This window comes from Corvus brachyrhynchos, unplaced genomic scaffold (genome assembly GCF_000691975.1).
Source record: "Corvus brachyrhynchos isolate BGI_N302 unplaced genomic scaffold, ASM69197v1 scaffold283, whole genome shotgun sequence".
Taxonomy (NCBI): domain Eukaryota; kingdom Metazoa; phylum Chordata; class Aves; order Passeriformes; family Corvidae; genus Corvus; species Corvus brachyrhynchos.
This window is the reverse complement of record NW_008237409.1, coordinates 3,429,483-3,440,794: the sequence shown is the minus strand read 5'-3', so window position 1 is coordinate 3,440,794 and position 11,312 is coordinate 3,429,483. Positions and strand designations below refer to the sequence as shown.

The window sequence follows — 11,312 nt, the reverse complement described above, 5'->3', positions numbered from 1 at the left end:
AATGGGGACAGGGAAAGGATACAAAATCACTTTCTCATAACACAAGAACAAACACACTCTGCGAAATTTTAAAGGTTGGATAGTCAAAATCAATGAAATAAATGTTTCTCTTACGCTGTCTGAGTAAACTCCAGAAATTCACAGTTATTTTACTGAAGCTAAAAGCTTAACAAGATCCCAAATATGACATTTATTTAGATAACAGATGAACTTTGCACAAAGTAAGAGATTGTGGTTATAGAGAATATATATTTCAAAGGTCAGATGTATAACAATGTACAGCAATAATAATCTTGAAATTAGAAAGTTTTTGTTCTTGACTTTGACAGCAACAGGGAAAAAATCTGGTGCTGAAAATCCTTCTGGCTGGATTTACAAAGAGAGTCAGGAGAAATACCTGAGAGAGAAAACAGGCAGCTGTTCTGAAAATACAGATGGGAGCCTTGGAAAGAGAGGAAAGAATAGGAGGAACTTTGGCATCTTCTTGAAAAGTGACTGGGCCCAGAGGAACTAAGGACAAGAAAATTTGTCTTACAGACAGCTGGCCCCATATTTCAGTGCTGGACCTGTGCAGCTGTGCTGGGCAAGAAAAGGTAAATGGTTTTATTTCCTTTCCTTGTATCCCTAAAGCACTTGGAGTTAACAGCCTTTAACACCCCCCTCAGAGTGCACACACAACTATCCCTGAGTCACCAAGGTGTGTAACCAGGGCCTTCTGCTCTTCCTGGGGCTGCACCTGAAGTGCAGATAACTTTCAGCAATAAATTCTGTGATTTTGCTGCTTTTACTGAAATACTGGAACACTGCTTTTAAAGAGAAGCAGTCACTGTGTTTCCATGCAGACTGCCCTGTGAGATGAAATTTTGGCTTCTGTGACATCACTTCTTTTACTGGAGTCAGGATTTCTCACTGTGGTCCTTTCTCATGGGGCACTACAGAATATATTTCAAGGAAATCTTCAAACATCCAGCTGCTTTATTTGAAATAGTAGCACCATCTAGAGGACTAATAATTCTTGTTTCTTTGCTTAACATCACTCAGGACAAATGTAATTTTATTTTCACAGAGTTTGTAGGGTATAACCAGAGAAAACTGACCAAGGATTTCAAAGAATTGCTTGAAAAAGTCAGAATTTGAACTGGAAATAATTGGAATTTAATGTCTCTGGTGGACAAGGAAACCATAGAAGATGTTTAAAGTAGGTGTGTTCAGCTTATTATCTCTAAACCCATGGTAGCAGTCTCTAGATTCCACTCAAGGCTTCATTATGCTCCACACTGAACGTGGCAAGAGATAATCCACATGTAAAACAAGCACAGCTGAGTAGGCCAGACAAGCTGAGGCAGTGAAATAATTTATTACTTAAACTACTAAGAATAAACATTGAAAGGGGCTGACCAGAAAAACACAGTTGGTTGTCTCCATGCTTTGTGTGCCAGGGCAAATTTATGGTTGGAAGGATACCAGGATTGCGATATAGCATTCATGAATTTTCTGTTTTCCCTGGGTGGAATCCATTTTTCATAATTATCAGTCTGGGCAGAGACTTAATCCATTGCTTAAAGTCCACCCTGATTTACATCAAGAGCCTGTCCAGAAGGGTTGATCACTGCCCTGGGTAACCTGAACACATTCTGCCCCTCTGCCTTCCTGTCCCTTCCTGCTCCAACGAGATCACAAAGACTGCAGAGGACTTCTTAAAACCAGAAATGCTGAAATTCAGGCTGAAAACCTCCATCAGAATGATGCTGTGGTTAAGAATGTAAATGCCCTCTGTTTGTGGGATAGGGTGGTGCTGGTGAGGTTTTTGGTTGTATTTCTAAAATCCCTTAATCTTCTCTGGGAAGCAAACAAAATTATCCCACTTTTCTAGAGGGAGTTATTACCAACCTCTCAGAATTTCCAGCTCTGTCATCACTTCAGTTCCTGCAATGGGCACAGATTTATTTCCCACAGATGGGGAAGTTCAGCTTGGCAATGACTCCAATTCAGGAAGTATTTGTCCTTTAGGAATAGCTCTGCCAGGATCAGCACCTTTCTGTTCCTACTGCTGGCTCCTCCACTGAGGAGGAGCATGGCCTTGCAATAAATTTTCTTTATCTGGGTTGTTTTGTGGAGGTTCTGCTCACCTTGACATATTTTGCAGGTCTTGAAAAAGTCTTTCAGTTTGAAGTTTGTGTAATTATTTCACACTGAACAGGGTTAGAAACAGCACATGGCTCCTGTGCTGTTCTTTGAGGCTTGCAGGTGGTAAAAATCTGTCCTCTCGCAGTTACTAATTACATTAATTTGTGTGTACACTTAATATGAGATGATCAGGTTGGACAACTGTATATAAATATATATTTATAACCCCCAGCTCCCAATAACCGCAGTGGAACTGGAGCAGGAGAAATGGAGGGTGTTGGTGTGCTCACCTCCCAGCTGAGGGTGCCAGCTGTAATTAGCAATGACTGCAAATGTGTGTGGGATGGAGATAGCAGGAAGAGGTGAGCTGGGCTGCACTTCCCTGGGAGCTGAAAAGGGACCCATGAACCTGTGGAAAAACAACAACACAATCTCAATATTTACAGCAGTGCCATACCCGAGATGCAAGTGGTCGAGTCAGTCATGAAAACTGAGCTGCTGTGCCTTTCAAACACCAATCATTCCTGAATTAGTTGAGAAAAACACACATCCTGCCTGAAAACCTTGGAGCCACACAGCTTGTTCTTCATGTGTGCCCTCTGCCACAGCTGCCTTGGGCTCTGAATAGCCCCTGTCCTAATTAAACACGAATGTTAATCCCTTCTGAAGCAGCTCATGGGCAGGTTTTTAGTGGGGTCTGCAGCAGAGCAGGGCCCACAAGAGGGCCCCCACACCATATGTGGGGCTGCTGCTGGTCCCCCTGGCCCCGGGACAGCCCCTCTCCCTCTGATGCCACTGTCTTGCTTTGCTGCCCCCACTCAAATTACACAGAATCAGATTTATCTTTGCCAAACGCCAGCTCATTCTGTCACTCTTCTGTGGCCCGGCTATCAGACTCACCCAAGGATGTTTGCTGGAGGCCTCAGTACTCAAAACCCCACAAAGGTGTGTGCCCAGTAAGTGCTGCTGTGCTACAAAACACGGGGGATCCTGCCAACCCCACAGCTTTAGGGGATAAAGCCAGTGGACTCAGCTTCTGAGGCCTGAAGTTTTCAGAATCCCATCAATAGGAATTTTATACAGCAATTTTGAAAAAACTGCTGTGGTAAATCTTCCAAACTCAAAAAAATCCCACGGACATTAAAAATCCCAGACAAGCTGGTGATCAGGCAGTGTCTTGGATATGTTAAGACCAGCTTGCAGGCCTTAGAGAGAACCCTGTTGAGGTGCAAGATGCTTCTTACAAGTCTCCAGGTCTGCTCCATTTGGCACAGGCATGGATTTACCAGGCCTTGGGAGGAAGAGGATTTAATTGATGCTGCCAGATGCAGCACAGACAGCCTGGGTCTTCTTGATGTGGTTCTAGGGCTCTGCAGTGCTTCCCATCACCCACACCATGCAGGCTGGGATTGCTTCTCACTCTGGAATAGTTTCCACAGAGGAAATATTCACCCAGTTTCTCCTACAGCAGATGTTAATCTTCAAAATACATGGTGGGGAGCACTTATTTCTCTGGGAAGGAGAAGAAATCAACCAGCTGAGCTCACTGGACTTTTCCTGCTGTGTTTGTGATGCTGTGGATGAGCTCCATCTCTATTAGTAACATTCCCTGTTTCCGTGTTCAGGGCATGAGTGGGCACGAGGAGACGCTGACATTCACAGGATCACTGAAGTTTTTCAGGCTCCATCATCACTCAGAGCTGCGTTCCTTAGTCATTGCTATAATCAGCCTCTAAAATCAACATTTTAGTCACCTGGGTGATGGTATGAAAAGTGGAATTGCTGTGTCAGGCAGCAGGAGCAGCTCCCAGTTACAGGAACTGAAGGAAGTGTCCAACTCACTGGGCCAGAAAGAGCAGTTTCCAGCCATGTCACCAAGTCAAAGGCACTTCTTTCCAAGCTGACAGAGGAGGTTTAGCCCAGGCAGTTCCTCTTACTCCAAAGGAGAATGCGGATAATGAGCCACCCAGGGAAAAGGGAGCCTCAGTTCCTGTTAGTCAGAGTGGGAAAGCCTGGAGTGTTTAATGGGCAAAGAGGAACACACAAGGAACACAACATCCCTCCTTACCAGATACAGGAGTTTAGGGCTGGAAATAGGTAAGGTTTGCACAAGGATGATTTGCAAGGACAGGTAGAAACAGCTGGTTTTGAAATAAGCACCAAATAACTGAAAATTGAAGTGTTGACAGAGAGGAGATGATTTGCATAATAAAAGAGGTCTTAATTAGAATAATGGTTGAAACTGAGGCAGGGAAAAGGTATCCTGAAAAGATGCTGGGGCACATACAACACATGTCTGCCCAAAGAACTCCCCTTTGGAATCACTGGAAGTTTCAATCACCAGCCTATGGAAGCAGATTTATCCAGTGCCCTCCTGACTGTAGCAACGAGGGGCCTGCAGGTTTTAGGGCTCTTCTTTTGGGGACCCAAAGCATCTGAGGGTTCATTTCAACAGGTAGATGTTCACCTTCAATTCTGCTTCATTTATTTTCCAGAAGGAACTTGACAAAAACTGGAAGGGACCTGCAGGGACTTAATTTTGTTATTGTTCCTGAGCATCTCATATGGTGCTACAGCTGATGCAAAGTTTAGCTCTCAGTTTAAGACATGATAGTGTGGGAATTTTTGTTCCCCTCATGTTTTTTACAGGTCTAAACAGATCTTTGGAGGGGGAACGGAAATGAACCATTCCCCAGATTTAGATGGATGAGACAGATAAAATATTTCCATTCTAAAAAAGGAGGTTTGATGCTTTTAAAAGCCAAATGACTGGACCATTGGTTCAACCTGAAATTCTTATAACATGAAGGTTCCTCCCCAGTTTTGGTGCTCACCCTCCAAAAACTACTTGAGTCAAACAGTGGCAGCACTAACTTGAGCCAAAAATAATGTAGCATTTAGGTGGGGCCACGCTTTCCTCACAGTGTATTCCTTGAGGCATTTTCATGTTACTTCATTCCCCAGCGCTGCTCAGCGTTACCAGAAACTCTGCACCACAACTGAAGATTCACAAACTCAGCCTGAAACAGCTGCAGAGCAACCCTGACCTAGTTGGGAATGTGAGGCTCAGCAGCCAGGAGAGGTCTGTGCTTTGGGAGACATCACTGAGCTGAAATGTGTCACACAGGAGGCTTGGCTCCCTCCTGGCTCACTGAACCAAGAGTCAATAGCAGGAAAACCCCTCTCCTGGTCTTAAAACTGGTTTTATTTTTCCCTCCAAAGGTTTTATGGCCTTGTGAGCCTCCCCCTTGCCTGTGCCCAGCCTGTGACCCACAGCACCAGCAGCAGGACATGCACCAGGACAGGGACAAGAGAAGCAGCCACCACCCTGCACATCTGTACCTGCACATCTGCACAGTGGGGGCTGGCAAAGGACTCTGGAGGTTTGAGCTGTTGGCTTTTCCCTCAGGAGTGGCAGGGGACACTGACAGTGGCAGGAAAAGACACTGGAAAAAAACCCCAAATCCATTCTTCCCATTGCTTGTCATTATCTCATTCCTAGGTGGCCCTGTGACTCTGCCAAGAGAAGGGATAACTGTGTCCTGAAGTCAAATATTGATGCCACTTACATGAAGTGGAGTTTTACTGCACTTATTTCAAACTTAATCATTACTGAGCCCATCCCTGCACAGGGAATTGGCCACGGATGTGGGAATTAGGGAGATTCAGGTGGAAGTGAGCACTCTATAAGGTGGGAAGAGGGTATAAAAAGGGAGGAAGGGAGAGAGCTTTGGTTTTTTTGGCTGGGGGGAATAGGTAGAAGCTGAAACAGAGGATCAAGCTTTTATCTGCTTTTCTGTAGCTCTTAATGTGAGCCCTGGCTATGATGCAGAAGGGCACTGCTGGGGTGGGTGCTGCTCAAATGCAGAGTAAAAATGTTCATTTTCCCTGCTGTAGAAAGGAAGGCAACAGCAGGGACAGACTGAGTGTCACAAGTGGAGCTCCTCACTGTGCTGAGCAGGACTCTCAGGGCAGAGCTGGAGAGCTGCCTGAATTGGGTCCAAAAAGTGTCGTTTGGAGGAATAGGAAATAATTGGGATCATTTTTGCTGGAGCAAAAAGAATAAGCTGCTCAGTGCCACAGTTGCAGGGAATATACTTGTGATGGAGGCTCCAGCAACCCTTCTCCATCCTCTCGTGATCCTTCTCCATCCTCTTGTGTGTGGGGCTGTTCTTTTATGGCAGGGCTCTTTGGGAATCAGCTCTCCAGGCATGTGTGCTATGCAAATGTGCATCAGAGCACTGCTAACGAGGCTGACTTGTCCCTGCAGCCCAGACTGCACCAACTGGTAAGTGACATCCCAGTATTTTCCTGGAATGACTTCCCACAAGGCTGTCTCCTGCTAGGTGATAGTCAGACACTTGCAGGCTAATTTATTTTCCTGTTGCTCAGCTGCATAAAGCAACCTCTTATCTTGCAATTTATGAGCATAATATGTAAATATTTGCAAGTGCTACTCAGTTGCCTGGAGAGGTGAGAAAAGCTCATTGTGTAGCAGCACACAGAGGTGAGCCCAGGACAAGTTTAACTCCAAGGGGAGGGGTGAGGAGAGTGCAGTGAAAAATCATGGAAGACTCCTGTAAATCAAATAAATGCTATGCTCAGGGGAACTGGGCTGCTACTGGTATGCCCAGTGTTTTAATTCTCAAATTTTGGATTATTTTTAAGGAGCTTGGGGAGTGGAATGATGACAATAAGTAATTTACAATTGTTCTTGCTGTTACCCAAGGTTGGAAATGCATTTAGATAATGGCTTTTCCCTTTAGTGACTCTGCTGGGGTACTGAAAAATCACAGAACTGAATATAAAATCTGAATAACTTCTAATGGGAGTTTGCCTGGGATGGTGTCCTGTATGAGCAGAAGAGCAAATGCAGCTCTGACTCGCTGATGTCAGATGGCAGATCTCCAAATGTTCATTCCCTCCCATCTGGGGTTTCCTGCATCTTGCTCATTTGCTTTCTACTGAGTCTAACGCTTGCTAGGAAAACAAACTAATGCCACATAGGGCTTCTGCTGCTTATTTGTGCTGCACAGACTGTCCAAAGCTGAAAATTTCAAGTAATTTTTAATAAGAGATAGGTGTTATTAATGTTCTTGACCCTTATGGCATCTTTTCAGTAGCTGAAGCAGCTGGTGACTGCTGTAAAACTCTATAAAATGGTCATGGTCATGACAGAGCCTCTTGCAAAACCTTCCATGGCTCCTGAAAAATGCTGGCCTTGTCAGAAACATTGGGGTGGAGCAGGGAACATAAAGGCTGAGCACGTTAATGATTAAAATGGTAAGAAAATGTTTGCACAGATGTGACTGACTGCAGCTCTGCCTCTCGTTTCCTGGCTCTTAAGTCTGTCCTCACAAGCAGCTCAGCTCAGGCTCACAGCACCCCAAAATTCTGTTTTCAGGGAGATCAGCCAAAACCAGGCAGGGCTCCTGCTCCCTGAATCTGAGAGCTGCAGAGGAAAGGCCACTCTGGGGTTCAGGGAGTCAAGGCTGCCCTCACAGTGCAAGGAGCAGCTGTTAACACAGAGCAGGCAGGATGGAGTGGAGCTGCTGTGTGTGAGCTGTTGGCAGCTCCTGCAGTCCCTGCACCTTGCCATGGGCAGGTTGGGAGCAGGGCTCTGCCTCTCTTGCTGCAGCTTGTCCCAGTTTTTCTTCTCTGGATAACTTCCACAACAACATTATAAATAGACCTTGCTGCTGGGTCCTGTATTCTGCTAAACCACACAGATCTGGGTGCTTTCAGATATAGCTGCTTTCCAAGTTCAAAGTCCTGCTCGCTGCCAAGCTCATTTTCTCTCCTTAGCAAAAGGATTTCTATTACTGTGGTTGATCAGAGGTAAAGCAAGTCCTCAAATGCACCTTCACCCAGATTTCACGTGGCTTTGCCTGTTTCCATCCTCAGAATGACTTCAGTTAAACAGTTCCTCTCTGTTTGTGTTGAGAACCAAGCTGGTGCTCTCCCAGGAAGGAGGGAATGGCAGGATCCAGTCCTTATTCCAGGTTCTTACACCAGCAGGTAAAAGACCATCAAAGCAGCTGACTCTGGGTTGTCACATTTCAGCTTAGGCACAAGATGTGAACAACATTTCCTGGCACAGGGTTTGGAATAGAGAATGAATTTGTGTCAGGCAGAGCTGGATGTGTGCTCAGCACCTCCAACCAAAGGGATCCCCAGTGCCAAATCCAACCAGCCCAGGCACAGCCCCTTTCCCCACGCAGCTCCTGGGGAGCTGATTCACTACCAGGAACTGTGCAGTGCTCCTGGCATTTCACACAAGATCTGAGGCAAATGTAATACCCAGCAGACCTGTTTTTAAAGATACTTTATGAACAGGAGGAGCTTACCTTAAGTTTGTAGATGCATTTTAATGCCATAATCTTTGGATTAAAATGTCTAGATCTAGGCTGTGGTATCTGAAGATATTTTGGTTTTACCTCCAAATTTTTAGTCTAGTTCCTACCAAAACAACCCGCCCAAACTTGACTCTTTTTTCCCCCCTTGTCTGAGAAAAGATTCCTGGTTTGCTGCCTGCATAGTTCCCCTTGAACTCCCATCTGATGATTAAGTCAAGACCAGCAGCTGTAAATACACCTTGCAGGTCTGACTGCAAAGACATACGAGTTTTTCACGTCCTATTTCTGGTGATAATGCAAAGACTATAAAAAGAGCAGAGGAACTTTTGGTCACTCCTCTGGTTTGTCCCTCTGCATTCACCATTGCTCAACAGCTCCAAAGTAGAAAGGTAGAAAAGCCATTCCCTGTCACTGGTGCAGCACAGAGTGACACAAAGATGTGAAACCCAACTGGTTGTGTTCCCACAGCCCCTGTGGGGACATATTCATTCAAACTCTTACAGGCAGGGGAAAATTTAAACACACCTGCCACGTTGTCACTGACAGCACTGTGAAAGAATAAGATTTTCTAACGCAGTTTGTAATTTTTCAAAGTAACAGCAAAACTTTTTGCTTGTTGGAGCACTTAGATCATGTCCTCGTTTCTGCTTTCTGCCTTCTGAGTAGGTCCATGCTGTATAATAAATGGAGTGTGACATAAAGGGTGTCATTTACAACCCAAATGCAGGTGCATAACCATTTTCCTTTGCAAACAGCGTGTCAACTGCAGAGCAGTGATCGCTTGAGATACTCCAGTGCTGCCATGAAGACACCTGTGAGCAACTCAGCTTTAGTAACACTCCAGCATGTAATTATTGTGTGTGTGTCATCCCACTTTGGCAGCTCTGAAGTCAAGAGTTGTTGTCTGGCCAGTTTCTCCCTGCTCCCTAATTTCAGATGGAGCAAACCCCGTACGGCCGCGGTTCCTCGGCGCTTCCCTGGCTCTGCTTCCCAGCTGAGCACACCGGATGCCTGGAGCAGGATGGTTTTGTGTTTTTAGGATAGTCTGGAGCCTGAATGTGGTTTTACTCCTTTGGCAGATGAGTTTTGGATGTTGTCAGTGGGGCCCTGCTTTGATCTTCGCCGCCCAGATCCATCCATGCTGACATGGAGGTGTCGTGAGCAGGGTGAGTGCTCCGGGAGCTCTGGGGGTGTTTGGGGTGTGATGCTTCTGGAGAGAGGGAAATCTTCCAGAGACAAAGATGAAACCCATCCTTCACAGAGAGAATGTGTTTCTGTTGTGCTTCTTTCTGTTTTTCTACTCTGTAAATCACTCTCCTGAGCTGTGCCACGCTGATTCCTGGGCATTCAGGAGTGAGGAAGGATAGGCCTCATTTAATTTGTATTTGTCAGCCTGGAACACTGTTGCACTTCCTAATTCCTGTGCCAAGGGGATCCAAAACATAATATCATACAAGTTAAACTTTACAGAATCAACTAGGTTGGAAAAGACCTTTGAGATTGAGTCCAACCTAAAATATTCATCTTCCACTGAAAGTTTCAGCTACTGTAGTGACCACTGAAAGCCAAATCCCTAGACTAGTAGAATAAGTTATTTCAACTCAGGAAAGGTCTTCTTTTTATTTAATTCAGAAGTAGGCAGGTAAATAATCTCAAAGCATTTTTCCTCAGGGAAAAACATTGCTTTTCAGAGTTTTTAAAAAATTTCTGTTAGGAAAAACCTTCATGGGAAAGTAAAAATTTCTCACCAAGAACATTTTTGATGGCACCTGATGTTTATGAATGCCCCTCGAAAGTTTAAATATCTCACAGGAAGATGAAGCTCTTCCTACCAAGTGTAACTTTCTGCTGATAGGACTCATAAATAGTGCAGAAAAGTCAGAATGAAGTTTTATCAGCTTTGCCCTCAGGGAGGGGGTTTATTTTTTATGGGCCAGTAAGAATTAGGTCGTAGGTGATGGAAAGTGTCATGGTCTGTTGTGAGGCCCCTGTGAATGAAACAGCTCTTGGCAGTCACTTCTCATCCTCTGCCCCCAGGGAAGAGGAGACCTTTGTGCCACAACATCACAGCTGAGTGTTTCTTCTGATTTGTAGGATTCTCTCTTTAGCCATATCATATAAACTGTTACTGAGATATAAAGATACAGATACATGTGATTTTTCTTGTTCTCAGATAAGCAGAAGGTGAGTCTGTGATAATGTGTAGGAACGGCAGAATTCCATTCACCATTACAGATAAATTCCCTTTTCTTACCCCCAGCACGCTGGAGGTCAGATACCAAGCCCTCGGTGTCCTCAGATCCCCTTCAAAGTAATTCTTAATACTGTAAATCAATGCAGGGGTTTTGTCTTGCTGCCCACTTTAAATAAGCCACTTCTCTGGTGGCCTGTAAGTGACAATTAACGAGATAATGGGAGTAGAAAATAGTTACAGCCAAAGACAAGACTCTGTATCAGGTTACACAAGCTACACTACTTAGATCTGACACTTTTCAGGCTGCTGCACTGTTTTTCTCTATCTGTCATAGATTACAGAAAATGATAGTGCACTGGAAGCTGCTGATGAAAGCCCAGCTTAGTTTTCATCTCAGCACACAATTAATTGTGATTAAAAATGAAACAGACGCTACCTCAGCACTGTAACAAGGTACTTCTGCTGTGGTGCCTGCAGTTATTTACTTGGGCAGACTCAGATCTCATTTTAAATAGACTTTTTGGCTGGGATACAGTCACATCTCTGCTTTTGAAAGCGTAGTGCCTCTATACTTAAGGAAATCTGTTCTCTTTTTCCTTCCCAAATTGCTTCCTTACATCACTGATGGTTCAGCA

At 44.8% G+C, this 11,312-nt stretch overlaps 1 protein-coding gene across 3 annotated transcripts in view; it reads left to right on the top strand.

The window, feature by feature from the left end:
* Window positions 1-9,389: 9,389 nt before the first annotated feature.
* Window positions 9,390-11,312, top strand: part of TRPV3 (transient receptor potential cation channel subfamily V member 3) — a 19,241-nt gene continuing 17,318 nt past the window's right edge. For all 3 annotated transcript variants that reach the window (XM_017731004.1, XM_008631109.2, XM_017731003.1), the window contains exon 1: window positions 9,390-9,649. The gene's annotated coding sequence lies outside the window, so the exon portion shown is untranslated. The remainder of the gene's footprint in view (window positions 9,650-11,312) is intronic.